Raw genomic sequence first — 22445 nt, forward strand, 5'->3', positions numbered from 1 at the left:
ACCTAGGCTTTACTTTTTATTATCATTAGGGATAGCCAGATACTGACCAGCCGGGAACCAGTTGACCTCAATCCTGAGGAGTAAAAAACGCCACAATAATGATAGAAATCGTGAAAAATTAGAACGACTATTCCGGACTAATGAGAATTTCTATGAGCAAGTGAACCTTGCTTAAGGACTACACACTGAAACCTGACAATCTGACATGTATATGGACGAGGAATGGAATCTGCTCACGAATGAGCGCGAGGCGGTTTGCAGGTGGAAGCCTGGAAGCAGTTCTCAGTGAGCACATCAATGACGAAGTTGCAGAAGGAGGTGGAACGGAAATTAACCTGGAAACGTCCATGGAAGATAGTAGTTTCTCTGCATCTGATCTCTAAGAGATCACTTGATTCCATTTTTTGGATTTCTGAAGATCACCCAAGTCGCCGGTTGAGACCGCCTAATAGCAGGGTTCTACAAACACGGCCGGAAACTACTAAAAACATGTCTATACCTGATTATTTTCAAGATTTTTGAGGAAGAAAATCGAACGGAGGAATGGTTGCAAGAAGCTGTTTATCCTATCTATACAATCCTGTTCCCATCTACACAGATCCTGTTACGCCAGCTGTCACCATCACCAATACCACAAAATTCCAGAGGGTTTCATCGAAACTCGCGCCATTACGAACCAAATGTTCACCATCCGACAGATCTTATATCATCTTATCATCTTTATTGATTTTAGGGCACTATAGGATACAGTCGATCGAGACCAGCTAAGACAGGGGCTGGTCGTAAAAGAGATTTCGTATGCTGCACGCCGTTACAATCTTAGGCCGAACTATCAACGCATGCGTGATGCCGAAAGCAAAAATACTTCCCTCTCTTTTTCTCACGCAAAGCCCAGCCACACCGTCATAGCGAATAAAATTGAATGAACGGTGGTGTTAACTATAAAAAAAGTTCGATAGACGCTTACTTTAAGCCCCGCATTTTGGAGACATTCTAGAGTCCCTTCCAGGCGCAAACAGGGTTGAGCTAACGTGACGGTTCGTTCTGGATGCTTTTCATCAACGCTCTTGAGAGGGTGATCCAACGAGCAGGCATCCCGGAAACGAGAGGTAGGATTTTCACCAAGGGTAACCAACTTCTAGGCTTTGAAGGTGACTTTGATATCATAGCCAGGAACTTTGCTCTCTCCAACTTCCCCACAGTCACGAGGAACAGCGGAACTCAGCATGAGGGATGGCTCGAGAGATTTGCGACATCTTAGACGACTGAGAAATTGGCGACGAGTGGTCCAAGATCGAGCTGAATGGAGACGACTGCTTGAGATAGTTCGAGCCACTCTAACTCTAGGCTGCTGACGATGACGACGGCTAGAAGAATGGGATAATCCCCGATAATAAACACATAAAGTGCTGTGATTCCGCGGAATTTTTACATAAGAACAGTTATATTTCAAAGCTGTGCATAGAGAAGTGACTGCGCATGTAAACGATATTTTATGCTTATGGCATTTATCATCCTTAGAAGAGTACATGTATGGGGGGATTTTCTTCTCGCATAGAAATAAAGAAAAACGATAACAATCCAATAAAGATGTATTTCCCACCAGCCGGTGGTAGAATATACTGTTTCAAAATTGTTATTCAGTGGGCTTCCAGTTAGACAATTCTTCATTAAAATAAATTGCACAGAAGGATTCCTAATTCGTTCATAATAAAGAAGTTGGAGTCGCCATTTAGTATTATTTTACCATTTTAATTTACAATGTGGATTGCGTACATCTTCTATTTTATTACTTTCATTCCTAGTTTTAGAGACTTATTTGTAAAATTTAAGTTAGAAGAATAATAGAAAAACGGGAGAAAAATCGATTTTAGGGAGAAGCCTGCTGGGAGCAATCTGTATAATACATGAACTTCTCAGTAAATTCGTACATTATTGAATTAATCGAAAGTTCAACAAGTTAAGTTAGTAATCCATTTACATTTTAAATATAAAGCATCAGTTAGATTTTAATGTTTTGAAGCTTATGTTTTTTTTGTAAGTTGGAAGTATCAATTTTCATTTTCAAAATTAAATAAAAAACTTATTCTCATTAACATTATCATGTGACGAAACTTCGAAGTACTGCTGCATTCGTTCATGCACCATGCAGTATGACCAGTTGGTTGAAAGCGTTGAACATAAGGCACTGCACTCCTAAAATAGGTCAATGTCAGCAACTACCATACAGGGGGCATCACGGAGCAAAGAGGGAAAAAGACGATGGCAACTTAGCTGCACGATTATGTTTAACCTAAACCTTTATAAAACATTCACGCCTGTTCACGACATAGTTCCCCTCTCCACTAGACAGACACAAGCAGATTTCGAATTGCACAACGTGTAAATAGCACTTGTTTTCCTCGTTACGCATCCGCACATTAATAAGGAAAAACTACTTCTACATCCACTACACTGCAAAAACCAATTTTCAGCTATTCTCTGTCTGAAAAGGTTGCGATTTATCGCTTTTTCACTAATGACCACCGTATCCGAGCGAATCAACTGTTTCAAATCCGCAAATGTGAATCATTTTGAGCAAGTATCTGGCACCTCGTTTGGACTTAATCGATCGAGATATTAAGAGTGGAATTTTGATTATTCTCGACATCGACCAAAACAGTCAAACGATGTTTTTCATCTGAAACCAATACATACAAAACATCTTCATTAGTCTTCTAACACTGATCTAATTTATCCTGTTTAGCTTGAAAATTTCTCAAACTGCACTTTCTTTTGTAACTATAGCAATCACTTTCTTTTCGCCGTTTAAATTAGTCTTAAGAAATAATATAAGCATTTTGCGTCGCACGAAATTTTCACCTTTAAGAGGGTGGGAAAACTTTTTCACTAACACATGGCACGAGTTTTCACCGCCCATCAGATGACATATGTACACCGATTTACGCACGTCCGTCTTTACTCCACACCGCAGACACAGCAGCAAACGCGTCGAGCTTCAGGTTTCTTGGCACGTGTTTATCCAACGAGAGGAACATCGAGACTGATCGATACTGCTCGAACGCCAGATGGACGCGCTGATGATCGTGAGCTGGCAGCGCAAAGCTGTCCGCCTTGATGGTCGAGGAAAACTTTTCGTCCTGCGACTGCGCACGGTTGCGAATGGTCGATTTTGACCGGGTTGGCAGTTTTCCACGCTGTTGGCTAGAGTTTTCTCGATCTCCGTGGGGCAGAAAATGTGTGTTTTGTTTCTTCTGTCAATTCTAAACTACTACCGTATAATCGGGGACTGAATATTAATCATGTAATTGAAATATTTGTGAAAAATGTTTGTATTTCGGTCAGTCTATTTTTTAATGAACGACAACCGCTTTTCTAACGTTGTTTATACAGTTTTACACTTGTACTATTTCTACCTCAGTTGTTTAGTTTTGTCTAAAACTTTCTCTAAGAGTAGGTAGCAAGATTGAGTTTTCAAAATTGTTTCGATATTGATTTTTATTCAATTGCCTTTTATTAGTTGATATAATATTTTCCTCGATTTTGTTTCAATCATAAACGATTTCGTAAATTTTAATGACAGAAGGAGAGAGTTAGAGAAGGAGAGATTTAGAGTAGGAGAGAGTTAGAGAAGGAGAGAGTTAGATAGACAGAAAGGTAAATAGATGAGATGAGATGAGATGAGATGAGATTAGATGAGATGAGTTGAGATGAGATGAGATGAGATGAGATGAGATGAGATGAGATGAGATGAGATGAGATGAGATGAGATGAGATGAGATGAATGGGGTGAAATGAGATGAGATGAGATGAGATGAGAGATGTGCTTTTACATGACAAAATGACTCTTACAGTTACTGGTTGGTCACAGCATCAACAACGCTACTGAAAATATTGTATTCCAGGAAGATAATGATCGATCGATCCATGTTTCCAAGCATTCCAAGGTATGGTTATTTTAAAGAAAAGCTTGATCGGTCTGCCGCTAGTCTCGAGCACAGTCCAATAAAGAAACATTGAGGATTTTTGGCTGAGATGATCTACGTCGCAGTCAACTGTTTGAAAGCATATTTCTAGCTTTTAGGTAGCATCTAAGGAGTGCTGGACCAAAATCGACATGTCAACATGTTCGTAGGTGCGGATAAGCGAATGTTTACCCCTCCTTTTCACATAATTAGATTATTTTGTTAGCAAAAAGTGAGTTCGAATGAAGCAAATTTAAAAATAAACAACACAAGCAACGTGTCGAATACATTGAATACATGTTGCGTTGCGGAAAACTGCAAAACTAAAACTGATTTATATACACTCAAAATAATTTTCACGTCGACATGATAGGAAAAGTTATGTTAATATTTTCCATCTAGCTTTTCCTGTACTATTTACGTGAATTTCAGGTAGTTCGCACGCATATTAATGCGTTTACGTGAAAATCTGGTGGATGTTATTATTTTTTCCAATAACAATTAGCTGAAAATCACGTAACTCCCTGTAGAGAAATCTACGTGATTTTTCACGTGGAAAGGACGTGTGGATTATTTTGAGTGTAAGCATGCAACAATAATTGTTTGTCACAGAAAAACAATTTAGAAAATATCCTAAAATGCTATGAACATAGCGCATTGAGGTTGAAATACTGCTATTTTATTGCTATTAATCTAGCATAGTTTGAGCTTAGGTGACTCTTTTGCTCCGTCTTACCCTATATTTTTTATACCTATAAAAATGGATTTCTGTCTGTCCGTATGTTCCTTATAGTATCGAAAACTACTGAACCGATCGGCGTGAAAATTTGCTTGTAGGAGTTTTTGGTACCAGGAAAGGTTCTTATGATGGTTAGAGATCCCTCCCCCAACTAAGAGGAGGGGCTCCCATTCAAATCTATACCTATAAAAATGGATTTCTGTCTGTCTGCCCGTATGTTCCTTATGGAATCGAAAACTACTGAACCGATCGGCGTGAAAATTTGCATATAGGGATTTTTGGGGCCGGGGAAGGTTCTTATGATGGTTAGAGACCAGAGGTTAGAGGGGGGGGGGGTGCTCCCATACAAATGAAATACAAATTTCTGCATAACTCGAAAACTAATCAAGCAAATGGAACAAAATTTTACAAGTGGGTATTTTTGGAGACAAAGAGTTTCTTCTATGGTGAATTGAGACCCCTCCCCTCTTTAGGAGAGGAATAATGTCCCCTCTCCCTTTTAAGAGGGGGGGCTTCCATACAAATGAAATATGTACAAATTTCCACATAACTATAGAATTAATCAACCAAATGGAACCAAATTTAGCATGTGAGGGGTTTGGAGGCAGGAATTTTCTTGACGTAGGACTACGTCTTACGGTAAGTTTTGAGATAGGGTGTCATTCCAAAAAATCGAAAAATGCGAGCATCACGAAAAATGAAAGGTTTTGAGCGCTAATAGCTCAGCGGTTTTCCGATCGATTTTCAATATTCTTACACCAATCGATCGGAAAATCTTCTAAGAATTGACCCAAATGAAGAAAAGTATGGATTCTTGTTGAATCCTGATGTTGAACTATTGAAAAATTGAAAATAATAAACCTATGTTTTACCAGAATTCTCGCTTCGTGATTGGTTAGAAGATTCTTTACGATAATCTAAACCTATACCAATTTTATATCTGTGCTTGGAAAGTAAGCCAAAACAAGTGACAAAGTTTCCTCATTTCAACAAGATTTCTTAACACCGCATTTTGATGTCCTTGCTTGGGAAGTGCGCCAGAGAGAGTGACAAAGCCCCCTCGTGCCAACAGATTTCTTACGAACGCGATTAAACCTAGTCCAATCTGATGTCTGTGTTAGGGAAGTGTGCCAGAAAAAATGACTCAAGTTCGTTGTCCCAACAGATCGCAAATTCTTTACTGCGTGACGATTAAACCTCGGCGTACTTGATATCTGTGTTGGGAAAATGTGCTACAGCTGTAGTGTTCGGTTATAATACGACTCTGTATGAATACGCATGCTTACCGTTTCATTAGAAGTGTAGTGGAAAGATGTGCTGTTGATAAAATAGGATTGAATTGGTAAAATCTCTTCAACGTGGGAAACCATGGATAATAAAAACAATCTTTAATTTCAGTAAGGTAGCAGGAAAGCAATAGTTTGTGTTCTTGATTTTGTTAAATTGTTTTCAAATGCACAATCTTTTGAGAATTGAGCGTATGCAATGTTACTACTTTGATAAATGTTACATACAACGCATGTAGCATGTATATATGTTGCATATAGCATGTATACATGAAGAATCGAATGATTATAAGCATGAGTACATGCCACTATCACTACAAAGAGACTTACGTAGTCCTGCGTCACCTATATATGCGGTCGTGTCTTGTGCACAACCCCTCTGATTGTTATGATGGTTTAAGTCGCCTCACCCCTGTGGTAGGGGGATAAGGACTCTCCTACAGATAAAACAGAAATTTTTGCGTAACTCAAAATCTAATCGAACTCGAGAAATTTTAGACTCTTCCATAAAGCATTAGTCAATAACAAGATCGCCAAAAACTATCAATTAGGTTTATTTATTTTCCTAGGTCTACTGACCTCTATTACTTTCTTTCAGTTGGGTCCGAACGAGCGACAGCGAGTAAGGAGAGAATAACCCCTGCGAAATGGTACTTCCCACGAAAACATTTTCCGTGAAACGGTACAACCTCCCGCGTACGGTTTTTCGCGAAATTGTATTCTGCGAAACTTTATATTCCGCGTTATGGTCAACCGAGAATTGGTGTTCCGCAAAAAGGTATCCGGCGAAATGGTTTGTAATGATGGCGATATTTGTCGTGTCAGCTAGTTATCACTAAAGAATAATGACTGCAGCAGTAGGATCTTCTTTCTAGTTTTTAAACTTTTGACATGCATATAAATGGATTATCGTAAATGATGTAAAATTACATGTTATTCGATTCCACATAATATTGCAGCCTGTGTTGCATGCATGTAGGCTAATTTATTACATTTGACTTGTTGTAAAAATAGGGTAATTGATCTTGAATGGACCTATTTAGCGCTTTTTAACACCACCACTCGCACTCCTGCTCAATTTACTCGTCATTTATAAATAATATGTGGTGATGTTACTATTTGTTGGAAAGTACCACCTTTTTTCTACATTATCAGTACTTTAAAAATGTATAATTGATGAGACTTTTATTAAATATATCGTTTTTTGCCAAAGCCTTTTTTTGATCTTGAATGGACCCAACATGATCTTGAATTGGACCTATTTTTGATTTTGAAATGGACCTAAATTAGGATTGTCATAGTTTCTTCCATGTAAATGAACAAATAATAACAAAGATTTTTTTTTAATAGTACAACTATACTACTGTTATTTATTAATAGGACACAAGGTTGAACAGCTTTCACCTTTCTTAAACTCTGTTAGAAAGGTATGAAAGTCGGTTGAAAAATTTGAAATCGGTCACAGTCACCGAGGGTCTTGTTTTTATGTCAGCCCAACAATTGAACAATGTTTCAGTGACTTGATATGCGTTGTGTATGTATCTGTGTGTGACATTTGTATATTGGGAATTTATTATTACCTGTTGCTCAGATATGATTGAAACGATTTCCACGTCATAAGAAAATTATGTCGCCTATTAGTTTCAAAAATTTAAACCATTCATTAAAAATATGTAATATAACTTGTATTAAACGTAGTTTATCAAGTACAGTGGGGTTCGAGCTTTTATTTAGTGAATACATATTTCAAAAGGTCAGACTTTTACTGACGTAGGACTACGTCTTACTGCAAAGCATCTAAAGGTTTGCGACAGCCCCTGTCGAACATTTTGAATATAAAACCGTTGCAATCGTGAAAAATTCGTTAATTAGTGGTAATTATCCAATTTTTGACACATTTATATGCAATTTTTTCAGTTGAAAAATGGTCTAGATTTTGCCACGGTTTCGATTTTGGCAACATAGGCGACACGCATTTGTTGTCAAATTCGAAATCATACTGTAAATGGTGCTTGAAAAAATTAGACTTGGTAATTCTACTAGGTTTAAGGGTAAGCTTAGATACTAGGTTTTAATTTTAAATGATAGTCGATGAAGAACTGTACCAGATAGAAAATAGGAAGTTTCAAAAATGAATATTTTAGATCTCAGAGTCACTCAATTTCGGTGGACAAGGAGGTATTAATTTTGTCACAAGTCAGAGGGGAGAGGTGCTTAAAGAAAACTTTACATCCCCCAAGAAAAAAATCAGAGGGGTTGTGTATAAGATACGACCACGGATGACGTAGTACAACGTTAGTCCGGTTGCATAATTTTGAATATTTTACTAAACTGATTTTTAATCTATCTGTCAATCGACGAAAAGGTGATGTGAAGGCAACCTGCTTACTTATCGGCGGAATATAAGGCCTTTGCAAAATAGTTTTTGTCACCCCCCCCCCCCCTTTGGAAATTGACTTGAAAAATCGGGGGGCTAAAAAAATTTGGAGGATATGAGTATAAAATCAATTGTCCGTGGGCTCTACAGCCTGAAAAACTCGAAAAATGAGTGTACTTAACACTTCTAGCACGAAACAGAAATGGAAATTCAAATTTGGAGTTTCCGAAAATCGTCCAAAAAAAATTCTCTCGCTTTTGTCTTCTTTTCGTACATTTTTGCATGGATAATAATAACGTATATATTAAAAGCAAGAACAGATTTGGTTTTCACGCTTAAACTTTAAATAAAAATGCTTCAAACCCATGTTTTTTGCTCGATTAAAAAATTCACTTTGCCCCCCCCCCTTTAGTGGCCCAACACCGGAAGGACAAAAACTTTATAAAATATTTGTAATGGCCTAATTTTACTTTATTCTGAGTCTCATAATTATTTTAACTAAACTAGAAAATGATCAAATACAATATTATTTTTTTAGGCATATCCAGTTCGAAAATGGTCCAGATATTGATCCAAATTTTATATTTTTTGCACCATATCATTATCCAGGCCTTTACCTAATTTCTAAATCCTCCATTGACGCATAGATGATTTTATTGCCAAACCGGATAGTTTTGTAGGACGATTGGGCATCACAAAGTTTCACGAGGGTGAGGAAGTTGGCGTTCTTAACCATCAGAAGTGGCTGCTTCTTTTTACTCAGACGACTCTGATTTTGTGACTACAGGATCCGGTTGAATTTTATTGGCCTTAGGGTTTTCGGTCAGCGCGCTAAAGGTGTTTTGAAGCTTTGGTATATGCTTGATTAACGTGTTTAAACTATTTCTCATCTGAGTTTTGTCAAAACTTAAACTTACAGCAAAACTTTTTGCTGTATTTATATGGAAAATACAGGACGTTATTTGTCCATGAAAAAATTTTTGATTCAAACCATTTTTACGATGTTGCCTGTAGATAGTTAAGCAGGGATAACCACTTGAAATAGAGTTTGGAATATTAGCTTCGTAACTCAATTCGAAGTTCCAATATTAGAGTTTCCTATACAATAAAGCTATATATAAATCTTTTTTGCCTAATTTCAAATAATTTTTTCTCGATAACGCGAAAGGCAAATTGAATCGGGTTTTTTGCATTCGAAACATTGCATTTTATACTAATATTTGCAATTTTGTTTTCATAAGGGAACCTCTTCCCCTTGCCCCTACGGCTCCTTGAAGATAGTCGTTCAAAAAAACCATAAATTGCGGTACCATGGATTGGCGCTGGGGGGCTTATCCGAATTGAAAAATTCCAAAACGACATGAAAGAACATTAAATTATCTCGTGTTTGATCCATCCTTTTTTAGAATTCGAACACATAACAAAATGGCGGACATTGAAACATAAAAGTATGGTTTTTAAGCGAAAAAATTGACTTTAAACATTTCTAAAAAATTCAAAAATTACAATATCAAGAAAAGGATGGGTCAAACATTAGATAATTTTGTTGGCTTTCAAACAAAAAAAGAATCATAAGAATTGCTTGAGCCGTTCTTGAGATATTTATGGTACCGACTTTCAAAACCTGGTTTCGAGAAAAACGACGTTGAAGTTTTTACTCGTTGTTTAATCGCTCCAGACATGCGCGGTACAAATAGCTGTAACTTTGTCAATATTTGGAATTCATGCAAACGACTTCAAACACATATGGTCAAAATGGTAATCTTTCGAAATAATCAATAAAAAAAATTTAGGTTTTAAAAAATTGAAAAGGTACTATGCCCCCTTAACAGAAGGCAGTTAGTATCCTTCTTATCTTTTGATCCATCTTATCTTTTAATCAATGATGGTTAAAATTTTTGTACAATACTGAGAATAAATTAAGTTTATATTGTTTTAAGCATAAAATGACATATGTTAGCTAACTAATTAGGAAGACTTTTTAGATTCAAAACTAGAGGCTACAATGTATAAACACTGAAGCAACTACGAAAAAGGATGAGTGATAGTTAGTTTTATCAATATAATTAAGTTTTTATTTAGGCTATAAATCAAGCCTACTTTCAATATCCCGTGCTTATAGATTAATTATAAACGGAGATACTATAGTGACAACAAGCAGCTTCAATGAATATACAACGACGAGTTCGTTAGTGGTAGGCAATGATAGCTACCGCCAGTGATGTCTCGGAGCGCAAAACTACTGTGTTACCTGACTCACTGCGAATATGCGTTGTGTTCGCGGGATCGTGTTGGTTCGAAAGGTTTCGAAAAATATCGCCTTTGTATCGAAAATATCGTTAATTTTGATCACTAAAAATAACGTACTTAAACGCTATATTTTAAGTGCGAGTAGTACGCAATAATTGTATTGTGAAACTGAATTGTTATTTATGCAACTTTTTACAAATTAAATGCTATAACAAAAGCACAACTTATAAAAAATCGTTTGTTATCGATATTGCCTGCATATGCGTTATAAACGAATAAAACGTATGGTTACGTTTTATTTCAATAATACGCATATTCGCAGTGAGTCAGGTAAAACAGTAGGTCCATTCTAAAATCAATACTAGGTCCATTCAAGATCAAAAAAGGGGGTTAACATTTTTAAGGAATTTGAAGATTTTACTGGTTTTACTGAACTTTTAAATACCTAAATTGAAATTACACATATTTTAGCATCATTTTAAGAGTATTGTTTTATTTCAAACCAGAAGGGTTCCGGGTAGTAACAGTTTGAAAATACTCTTTGGTGACTGCCAAAAGGCTGAAAAACAGCTACTTTAAAATAAGCGGCAATAAAGTGGTTTTGGCTCTAATTTTAATTTAATTTTAGCATATTTACATTCAGAAATGATTAAAGATAAACATAAAAGCTAAATACAGTACAAAGACTTGATAATTATATCCTAAAATTCTTATTTAAAAATAGGTCCATTCAAGATCAGAATTCGACTAGGTCCATTTCAAAATCATTTACCCTATATGTTTTGAAACGAATTAGGCTATCTAATGGAAAAATATGAGGTACCCCGTGGCAAGTGGGAACGGAGCTCATAACTCGCTTCAATCTGATATTCTCCAATTGAACCTTTCTAGAAACGAAAGATACAACTACAAGGCACACATTAAAATTATAGTTCAATTAAAATTGGCTTTCCAAACACCAAAATTGAACTTTCAATTTGAAAATCGTTTGCAATTTGCGTTGTAAGTTTGACACACCTTTCTAAAAATGTTTTGGAATCAGGCGATCGTAAAAGTACATGTTTTTTCTGGCAGTAGGTAAACATAATTAGTGTATCAGCAAGTTACACACGATAACTATTTGTAAAATTTGACAAACGGCATTAAATATGCGAGTCGAAATTAAGGCGGCATTTCAGAGCACCCGGGGCAAGTGGGACCTATTAAAAATAAAATAATTCAGTACAAAGCTTCCAATCTTAATGCATTTTTTAGATGTATTGCAGAACATTTTCCGTTCAATTACATAATATTTATATCGGTAAAACTTTAAAATAAAACCGTCCATTAACATGGCTGATAATGGAGTATACAGTTTGGACCCATCCTGGCGACATATAACCGATATTATGTGAATCTGGAAAGGCAAAGTTGACATAATTAAGCCAATCTGCAGCTGGAAGTGGAAAAATAAAGCGTTATAGTTGTTATAGCGTAACCATTTGTTATGATAGTTTCAATATATGTCCGGTCCTGTCGCATTGTGCATGGTAGAACAAACAGATTATATGCGTATTTACAAACTATTAAAGAATGGTTGAACATAAATTACGTGTCGCAAGAATTGGATACAGATACATATTTGACTACATTGCGTTACAATCCTACATTATTGCGTAATTGCTCACGAATTGTGTTTTATATTAATTATAATGTCGCCCGTCGTGCTTAAAAAGTAATCTGATTTTGATACGGCATGTTTGGATGAACCATTCATAGAAACATTGTAGGTATTTGGTTGCTTTTTACAAGGCTTTAACGTTGCTGTATATTAACATACATAATTTTCTGTTTTTTCGTGCTTTTTAATCAAATTTGAGTATAGGTCCCACTTGCCCAGGCAAGTGAGGCAAGTGAGACCTATCGTCATGATTTTGAAAATTCTCCTTAGATTCATTGCATGTAAATCGATAGCCCATTCTTGTAATTAAACCTTCGACATGATACCGCTGAAAAGTTTCTGTGCTGTAAGAATTTTAAAATCACAGGTGTAGGTGTGAATGAGCCCTAACTAGGCAATTTTTAGGTTCCACTTGCCCCGGGGTACCTTATGTGATTTTTGTCACGTGTCCATTAATTTATATGCATTTCAGTTTACGTCGAATGTGAGATTCATTTTTTCGTTCTGTGTGGGTAAGATTTATATTTATATCGAGCTACATTATATCGAACTTGCTTTAAATCGAGATTGCCTTACATTGAGGTACAATTACTTTAATAAGTATATTGTAAATTGGGGTCAGTTCCGGCGTAGTGGTTAGCATTCACGCCTCTCACGCCGAGGACCCGGGTTCAAATCCCAACCCCGCAGAAGTCATGAATGACCCAAAGCTGACTAAAGTGACTATAATCTAAACAAAAAAAAATTGTAAATTTTAAACTAAATTCGGAGAGTTCATATCTATCTACTAAACGATCAAAGATAAAAATAAACTTTATAAGTTTGGCATGAAGCAGTCACAGTTTGATCTCGCTAATTCTAGTAATAACTCTTTACTTGCCCTTCGCAACGCGTCATATTTATTTTCCAGTGCAATCATGAAAATCTCAAAAAAATCGAAATACGTTTTAATGTCATATTCATGTTTTTCAATATAGTGAACATGTTATTTACAAAATCTCAGATCAGCGTGCAATACAATGATTAATACAGCAGCGTTGAATTGGCAGAAACAAAAGCCATGCCATAAGCGGATAAACGCCAAGTTTGGGAATCCAGTTATGATCCGCATTTTCAAGGAAACGCGTACTGAGATCAGCGTGAAGGTGGGAGGGGCAGCATCTAAAGCAGGATTATAGACACCCTTGGATTACTAATTACCAATCTGTATAGAGAAAGTTTTTCTTTTCGTAAAATGTACACTTCTCACTCTAGACCCCCGCTAAAAATTTCAAACTAGCTACGCCAATAGCATAAACACAACCGAAAACCATAAACTCAAGCTCCTGCCGCAAATCAACACCGTTCACTTTGCGAGTGCTCTGTAAGATTCGCACCATTTATGGAAATATGTCCTCACAATCAGCGACGATGACGGTGGCGCGACGTCGTAAATGCGATACCGTCTCAAGTTGATGTTGTTTTCGGTCGAAGGGTAGCTTTACAGTCACAAAGATGCATGCTCCAATGTGCGATGCACATAAAAACCCGTTTTACACCGCTTCACCCCACCAACAACAGACCAGCATATCACGTTGCATAAAGCAGCATTTTTAAATGTGTGCACACGAAGATAACCTTCGACGAAGCTGTCAGTCGGGCATAGCAGACCGTCGTCTTAAGTTTGCTTCCAGTCGGTAAAGAAATCTGCCAAATTTGGCACTGCCGTTTTGGCGGACGTCACTCGATATGGAATTCATGACGAATGTCACGTGTTGATGGCCTTGCATGATGGTGCTGGGCTATACCAGGTCATGACGATTAAGTGAATAATCCTTTTGGTAGTAGGTAATCGTTTGTGCATGGTTCCTGCAAATCTGCAATCAGTCACATAGTTTTGGATTCTAAATAACTTTACGTCGCTGTCACTTTTGATCATAGCACATGGCTTACGCCCAACAGGTCACAGGTGTAATCTGAAGCTTGTTTACTCTGGGTTGTTTTGCTATTGGAGGTATTAACAGTTATATAAAACATTCGGTATGAACTAAAATTACATGCGGTCAATCAACTAGACCTAATTAGAATTAGTGCGCAGTACAGCGATATTGTCAAAACAAATTTTTGAGATTTGTAATCGAAAAATATCAAACGAAGGCTGTTGCGGCAGAAAGCCGCATTGTATTATTCCCTCGCAGTTAGCTTCTATTGTCCAGCCGAAGCTAGTCACAAAAGACTATTGTCCATTCGATCAAACGTGGTACGCAGTAGCTATTGTTCTGAACGTGGAAGAAATCTATTTACTACAAGTGTATAAAAAACAGACCACATAGTCCCTAGACAAGTAGTGGCGCTGGCATCACTGGATATTTGCAGGTTATGTTCTGTTTTGCTATGTTCTGTAGTACAAATTTCAAATTTGTTTACATTTCACTGAAAAAAGTAAACACAACTGCAGCTAAGAAATTCGCGTGCAACACTAAAACATGGTGTCGGTAGTCAAATGGTATGGAGGTTCATGGCAAGCGACGAGGTAGGAAATTTACATTTTTTGGATGGAACTATGGATAAATTCGTCTACCTGAATAGTCTCAGACAAAATTTGAGTGCGCAAAAATTAGGATTACAGTCACCCCAATATAATGGGCCACCCAGTATTATGGGCCAGTCTATACTTTACGTTAGTTTTATACGTAACAAATTAATAATTAACTATCGAGTATGAGTTCAATAGATAGAAGCAACATTCCGCTGCATGCTTGACAGCAATACACTTAGTTCCAATGCATTAATTTTCTTAATTTTCCGATAGTTGTCAGTTGACTCCAATCGACTGTCGATTTGTTGTTATTTTTGCGGTTGCTATAAAAAGTCGGTTGTGAATTATAAGCTGAATAGCGGCGTAAATTTGTGTGTCTGGGCATAAAATGAACGGAAATCGAGGGAATATGTATGCATTCATTGAATTACGGTGAAACCACCTAGAAAAATCCATTTTCCGCTTCAATATACGAAATTAAACAATGGCCCATAATACTGGGAGCAAAATTGACTTTTCCCAGAATTATGGATCAAGCATATAGATCAACATTATTCGCTGTTTTTGACTATAATTGAAATTTGTTTTCAGTAAAACGAAAAAACGTGCAAGGAAAATCAATATAGGACAGAAATCGAAGCTCCATGATCCTAATATATTGCATCACACTCTTGATCTAACAACACAAACCGAAAAAGTTCGGGAAGTTGCAAGGGATCAGAATCTACCGTACAGTACAGTTCCACGTTATTTTTGAAAACCACCGAAAACTAATAAGCCAAGATCAAAAACTATTCTTCTTCCTGAACTTACTTTACTTAGTTGAATTGCTGTCCTAAAATAAAGCCTGATGAACAAAGTTTCTCCAATGCACTCGGTTGTGGGCCAACGCTCTTCAATTTCTCAGACTCGCTCCACCTAGTCTAACCCATCTTGCTCGCTGCGCCCATGGTCGTCGTCGTCTTATTCCTACCGGATGTGAGGCAAATACCATCTTTGCAAGGTAGTTTCGGCATTCTTACAACTTGCTCTACTTATCGTATCCGTTTAGCTTTAGCCGCCTTTTGCATACTTGTTGGTTGGTCGTAGATACCATCACCTTGATGAAGCCCTCTGCGTGACTCGAATGAACTAGACATTCCAATTGAAATCCGAACACAGCACTGAGTACCACCCATCATACATTGAATCAGTTTGATGAGTTGAAGAAGAAGCTAAAATTGAATCTAATCTCAACTCACTCAGACAGTTGCTGAGGACAGTACAAGATACAACGCAATCCCTAAATCGCGAGAACTACACACACACACACACACACACACACACACACACACACACACACACACACACACACACACACACACACACACACACACACACACACACACACACACACACACACACACACGAAATAAAACGAATTTTGTTTTACTGACCCATAATACTGGGAACATTGACCCATAATTCTGACCAGGTTTAAAAATGGCCCTTAATACTGGGAATGGAATATGCTCACATTTTGTTGTTCTGCAAAAAAGTGTGTGATTTTTGAACAAGATTGCCTACAGAATATCAAATTATGGTATATTCATAACCAATTAAGTTATAAATAATCTGTAAATTATTTGAATCTGTGTTTCTACCAATAATTTTGTAACAGAATCATGCTTAACTGGCCCATAATACTGGGATGACTGTATTTGGTAAATTCAAGCTGTATTAAGATAACGATCCTAAGCGTACTGTAGATATTTGTAAGCTGTGGGTGCTGTACAACTGCCCTAGCATTATTAAAACAAAGCACAAAGACCAGATTTGAGTCCTGTTGAATATCTTTGGGATCACCTCGAAGTGCAAATAAAAAAACATTCGATTTCTAACAAAAATCAGGTCAAAATAGTTAGATTAAACTTGTCATCCGGTGGTTGGACTACAATAGACGGAGGAAGAGGGACAATTTGTGTCTGAAAATAACTCAACCTGCCAGTGTTGGTGAAGTTTGACGTTTGACCTGCCAGTGTTGGTGAAGTACGTCGCACATTTAATAAGGGGGTTGTAGCGTCTTTGTCCATTCCGATGTGGTTCAAAGGATCATCACTACCGGCGAGTTTGGGAGGACGAGTGGGGTTCGAATCCGGTTATAATTGGCTCCAATTATAGTTTGGTTTGATCAGCGGTTCCCCTAGCTTGGATAAAAGATTGCGGTATACAACTACTTTTAATTTTTAGATTCCTGAACCCGGTCCGAATCCGTCGGGTACGGGCACGGGCACGGGTACCCAACCCAACCATCTTTAGTGTTCAATAGAGATGATTGGCTATCAAGATTTAAATACACCAGCCCGGCTTAAAAAAATAGAGAACCCGTAACCGACACGAACCCGAAAATTAACCGCCGGGTACAGGTCCGGATTTCGGGTAAATTTTCGCTACCCGATCATCTCTAGTCTCTAGGAACTCTATCGACTGTTTCCGTCTCCAACGCTAATTGTAGAAAAACTACCGTTAATAACGGCAGACGGAATAATCCGTGTTCGTAATATTTGAGCAAGCAGCATTTTTGACATTTCAGTAACACATCGTCTGGTAAAGTGTCTTAAATAAAATATAATATAATAATAATAATAAAGTAACATATCGTACGTTTTCTTTCCGCGCGATCACTGTAAAACTAAAGGAATAAGCGGATCTTTCCGCTCGATCACTGTAAAGGCCCGCGCAGAATTAGTACTTTGTGGTTGCGTAGATCTGATAGATAATCTGTTAAATTGTATGAGAGAACTGTCAGACCACAACCGCAACCATAAAGTATGAAGCAATATGTATGATATGTACTTGTAGGAAAAAGTACTAGACGAAAAGGTAATTTTTTCTTGTTTTTGGTTTATTCAACAAAACCATGTAAATTTGTTAGTTAATAATATTTGTTAAATTTACTTGTAGTATAGGAATTGTGGAATTGTACTTGTACATTTATTATGCAACAGGACCCTGTTCGTCTTACCCACAGTTCCCATAAAAGCTTTAGTTACCTTATTTTACTTTATTGGCGATCTGCTCCGAACGAATTATGGTCCCCCAATACTGTCGGTCCTGGTCTGGCGTTCTCCAATTCCCTCGAACACCAGCAATCGTGCGTCGTTCTCGACAGCGCACATCGGGTGCGGAGTTTGCCTCGAAGGCTACGGAGTCTTCCCCTAGAAGCCATATTTTGTTCAATAATTTTGGTTTACTATAATGATGTTTTGTCGAACGAGTTCGTTGCTCCAATGCGATTAAACAAGGAATATAGCAGGAAATTTAGATGTTTGGCAGTCACTCTTCATTACTATTTTTCGTACCGTTCTGATTCAAACTTAGAACGTTCTCAAACTGCGAACACTTCAGAATAAAATGCTCGTTAGTATCGCTAATATGATAAAATATTATGCTTATTGCACACCACCGTATCCGTTAGAATGTCCTCTATTCGGTGAGGTACGACATTGAACTGTAGGACTCCTTGTAAGCAATAGGCAGGCGCTGGAAAAAAGTATGAACTCAGATTTTAACTTCGTTCGCATACTCGCTGTTTTTTCGTTTGCATTATTTTGCCAATTTTAGAACATTTACCTTCCCACTTCGCGATTTTTAGGTAAGTGCAAGATATATATTTACTTAAGCATAGTTAAAATACAATATTTCATGCATTATTTCAAAGATATCAGATAAATAAAAAGTGTTCGAAGTTTGAATCACGTTTTGAGGTGTGATTCAAACTTCGAACACCCACGAATAATATCCGGTTTTTCCGGATTTTCCTCCGGGAAAATGAATTATCTGCATTGTAAAGCTGTACAAAGTTAAGTTGCTTTAGATGTGGTACATAGAGTTTGAAAATATTAGCAATTGACTACATAAGTTACAGAAATTTAAATCATACTGTTAGGTGGATTTAAAAAGACAGTGTTTAGAAAAAGGATGAAATTTCACTTATTTAAGTTGAATGACACTAAAAACATTAATACTTTTCAAAGTAATATAAGTGTTCAATGTCTGAGACTGAAATATTCGAGCTTTGAATGTCGACCATGAAAGTGTTCGAAGTTTGAATCAAAACCGAGAAGCAGTTTTTTAGTGTTTTTCAATGTAAATTAACATTTTATCCTCACTTTTAAAATTTTAACACGAAAATAATCAAATTGTCACGCTATTAAACCATTTATGGGACTAGAATAAAGATGTTTTCGAACATTTTTCTTTGAAGAAAATTTCAGCATAGCTTAAGTGTTCGAAGTTTGAATCAGAACGGTATATAAGCTTGCTTGCAAAGATTTTTTTAACCGTTTAACCCATCCTCAATGTCTTTAGTGTCTGATTCGATGGTATCGATATCGATCCGTTGACGGAGAATGCGAAATTACATCCGAAAAGATGTCTGTTCTTTAAATACAGGCCACTAATACGAAATCGAAGAACGAGGGTCTTACTAAACGGTTTGCAGGAAGTATTCAATATGTAGATTTTTTCCGGAAGAATCAGATGAGTGGCTTGTAGCACTTGCTATAAACACACGGGAAGAACACTCATATGAATGATAAACTGATCAGTCACTATTTAACTATGGAAACACCATATCTTACAGCAGTGTGACAGTACGGTTGATGAAACTGATATCCCGCTAGTAAAGTGTTGTTGTTGAGGCAAATTCTGTTCAAACAGTCTGTAATAGCAACAAACATGCGGTAAAAAAGTAAGATTTGCCAATAAAGTTTCACACCATTCGAATGGTGCATTCCTAAGGAAATGAACAAAAGAGGGGGCTGTTATTTTGCGGAAAACAACCAAGCCCCTTGAGCGAAGTGATTAAGAATATATTCGTGTGCTTAAAACATTTCCGAAGTGATAACTATCATAATTCGAAAGACCCAGTCTCTCGACGACATGTTCTGGTACGTGAAGGTGGGTTGCTTTGATTTAACCTATTTGGAATTATTGAACAGTATTCAGCGATTCCGTCTATTCGTTGTCCAGCTCCAGAGTATCCATCATAACGCCGAATTCCGGCATATAAAAAGTCACGGTCAGAGCTGGTAAGCAGCTGGCTTGAACAGTCAGCTCAAAAAGAAAGGAAGTAAGCTAGAGTCAACGCAGGTACAGGAAGTCGCTACCAGGAGATACCCAGCGATTTCTCGATCTACCAAACTGAAACTTTTATAGTTTTACCGAATATTGAACATTTCAATCGCATTCAGTAACCAATTTTCGATCCTGCTTCTAATTTGAAATCACCAATTTGATGTCCGTGTTAGAAAAGTCTGTAAAAAAAGTAAGAAGGTCTCTGGCTATGGACACAAACGAGAGGCTCACGAAGGACTACTAAACCAGGTTCAATTCGACAGAGGTTGACATTCTGAAAATTTTTGTCATGCAAATTTTTAATTTATTGTATTGTACTGAACGCTCTGAAACATTCCTATAAATTTGATATATACATTTGATATCCGTTTTTACACACTTCAAAAATGTGGTAAAATTTACCGAAATTTCAACAGCCGAACATTCGGTAAAAATGGCGTGCATATCAACTTGTACGGATCCTTAGTAACGTTTGGTGACATTAAAAATTTTACCGAAAGGTCGGCTGTTGAGATTTCGGTAAAATTTTACCGAATTCGGTGTTTTTTTAAGCGTGTAATGTTTCATCAGGCCACGCTTTTCCTGGTGATTGGCGACGATGACGCATTTTGAAAATTTTTGTGTGACTTGTAGCACTACACACTTAAAAATTCCGGTGAAATTTTACCGAACTCTGTGCAGCCGATCGTTCGGTAAAAATGTCGGTGGTGTCAATCTACGTTTAAGGATCACTAGTAATGTTTGATATCATAAAAAATCACCGAACGTTCTGCTGCTCGGTGCTTTTTTAAGTGTGTAGTAAATTTTAGGCAACTGGCTTGAAACGACTGATGTTTGAGGATCTTGCTCAAAATCCAACATATTTGTCATTGTATGCACAACTTATGGTGGAACCAAACAAATATATGAATTATGGGATATCAAGTTTTCTGCTTTTGTTTCATATATTTTTCTGCTGGTACGTAATTTTTTTTCTGATAGATACGTATTCAGAAACTATTTTATGTTTTTTTTGCACTTTAGATTATGGAAAACAACGAAAATTTCAATGCAAACTAAATTTTTCTTATCTCCATCATACATTCTGTAAAACTGTAAGGTTCTTTTGTAGAAGCCAGGTTCTTTGGGGCAGTACCACAACCACCAGCTAGCGAGTCAGCATGCTTACTCCGGTACTTTAGAAAGGCAGGACTAATCGAATGGAAAGTTTGCTTTGAGATGCACAAGTATATTTTGGAGGGAAAATGTACATACAAGACGGAAACCATTTACAATCATTTTTACATTTGTTGCAGTTCGAAGTGTCTTTGGTGAACCCCAAAAAAAGTTGATTTTATCTATATCAAACAGATAAGTCAGATAGTTTTCTCCTTGATTAAGAATTTCACGAAACATTGTTTTATTATCAGGTGCAGCAAGCATTCGAGCGAATTCATTCGCAGTTCAACCAACAAGCTGACCTTCAGAAATTTCTTTCAACTGGTTTATTGTTGGGGACTCAATGGATCGAAGTCAAAAAAAAAAAAAGAATACATCAGAAGGAGAATACATCAGAGGAGCTCTTCGTATAATAAAATTTTTGACGAATCGTGGCATCAGGCGAACATTGAGCAACAGCATAATATCGATGACAGAGGTTTCAGCGGCACCTCTAATTAAACGAAAAAATGTAAGTAGTTATATGTATAGAAGTACAGTCATTGCTTATCATAAATGTTTAATTGTTGACTGCTATGTGCCAACCTCCAACAAAGAAACTTTATGAATTCATAGTACACACTGTTGAAAAACTGAAAATGATGAAGCATTGTCCAACTGAAAAAAGTAACAAAATTTCCCCGATCCAACAGGTCGAATATTTTTTGCGCTGAATGAACCTAGAGCAATTTAATTTGATACCTGTTTATGAGAAGTAAGCCAAAACAAATGACAAAGTCTCCTCGGCTCAACAAGATTCCTCAACACCGCGATTAATCCTAGACCAATTTGTTGTCTTTACTCGGGATGTACGCCAGAAAGAGTGACTGATAGAGTCGCCTCGCCTAAACAAAAATTTTTTCGACCACGAATAAACCTGGACCAATTAGATGTCTGTGTTGGGAAAGTATGCCAAAAAAAATGACTAAAGTTGCTGGCCACAGCAGATCGCAAATTCTTTACGGCAAAACGGTCAACCCTAAGTGAATTTGTTATCTGTGTTAGAAAAGTGCTCTTCAGCTGTAGTGTTCGGTTATAATATAATTCTGCAAGGATGCGCTCGTTTGCCACTTCATTGAAAGTGTAGTGAAAAAATTTGCTGCTGATAAAATGGGATCGAATTGGTGAAATCCCTTCAACGTAGAGGAACAATTGGTAATGAAAACAATCTTTAATTTCTGTAAAGTAACAGGAAAACAATAGTTTCTGTTCTTGATTTTATTAAATTGTTTAAACTTATACTACCTTGATAAATGTGTCATATGACGCATGTAGTATGTATATATGCTGCATGTAGCATGTATACAGCATGTAATAATAATTTAATTTAAAAAT

Source organism: Sabethes cyaneus, chromosome 1 (genome assembly GCF_943734655.1).
Source record: "Sabethes cyaneus chromosome 1, idSabCyanKW18_F2, whole genome shotgun sequence".
NCBI lineage: Eukaryota > Metazoa > Arthropoda > Insecta > Diptera > Culicidae > Sabethes > Sabethes cyaneus.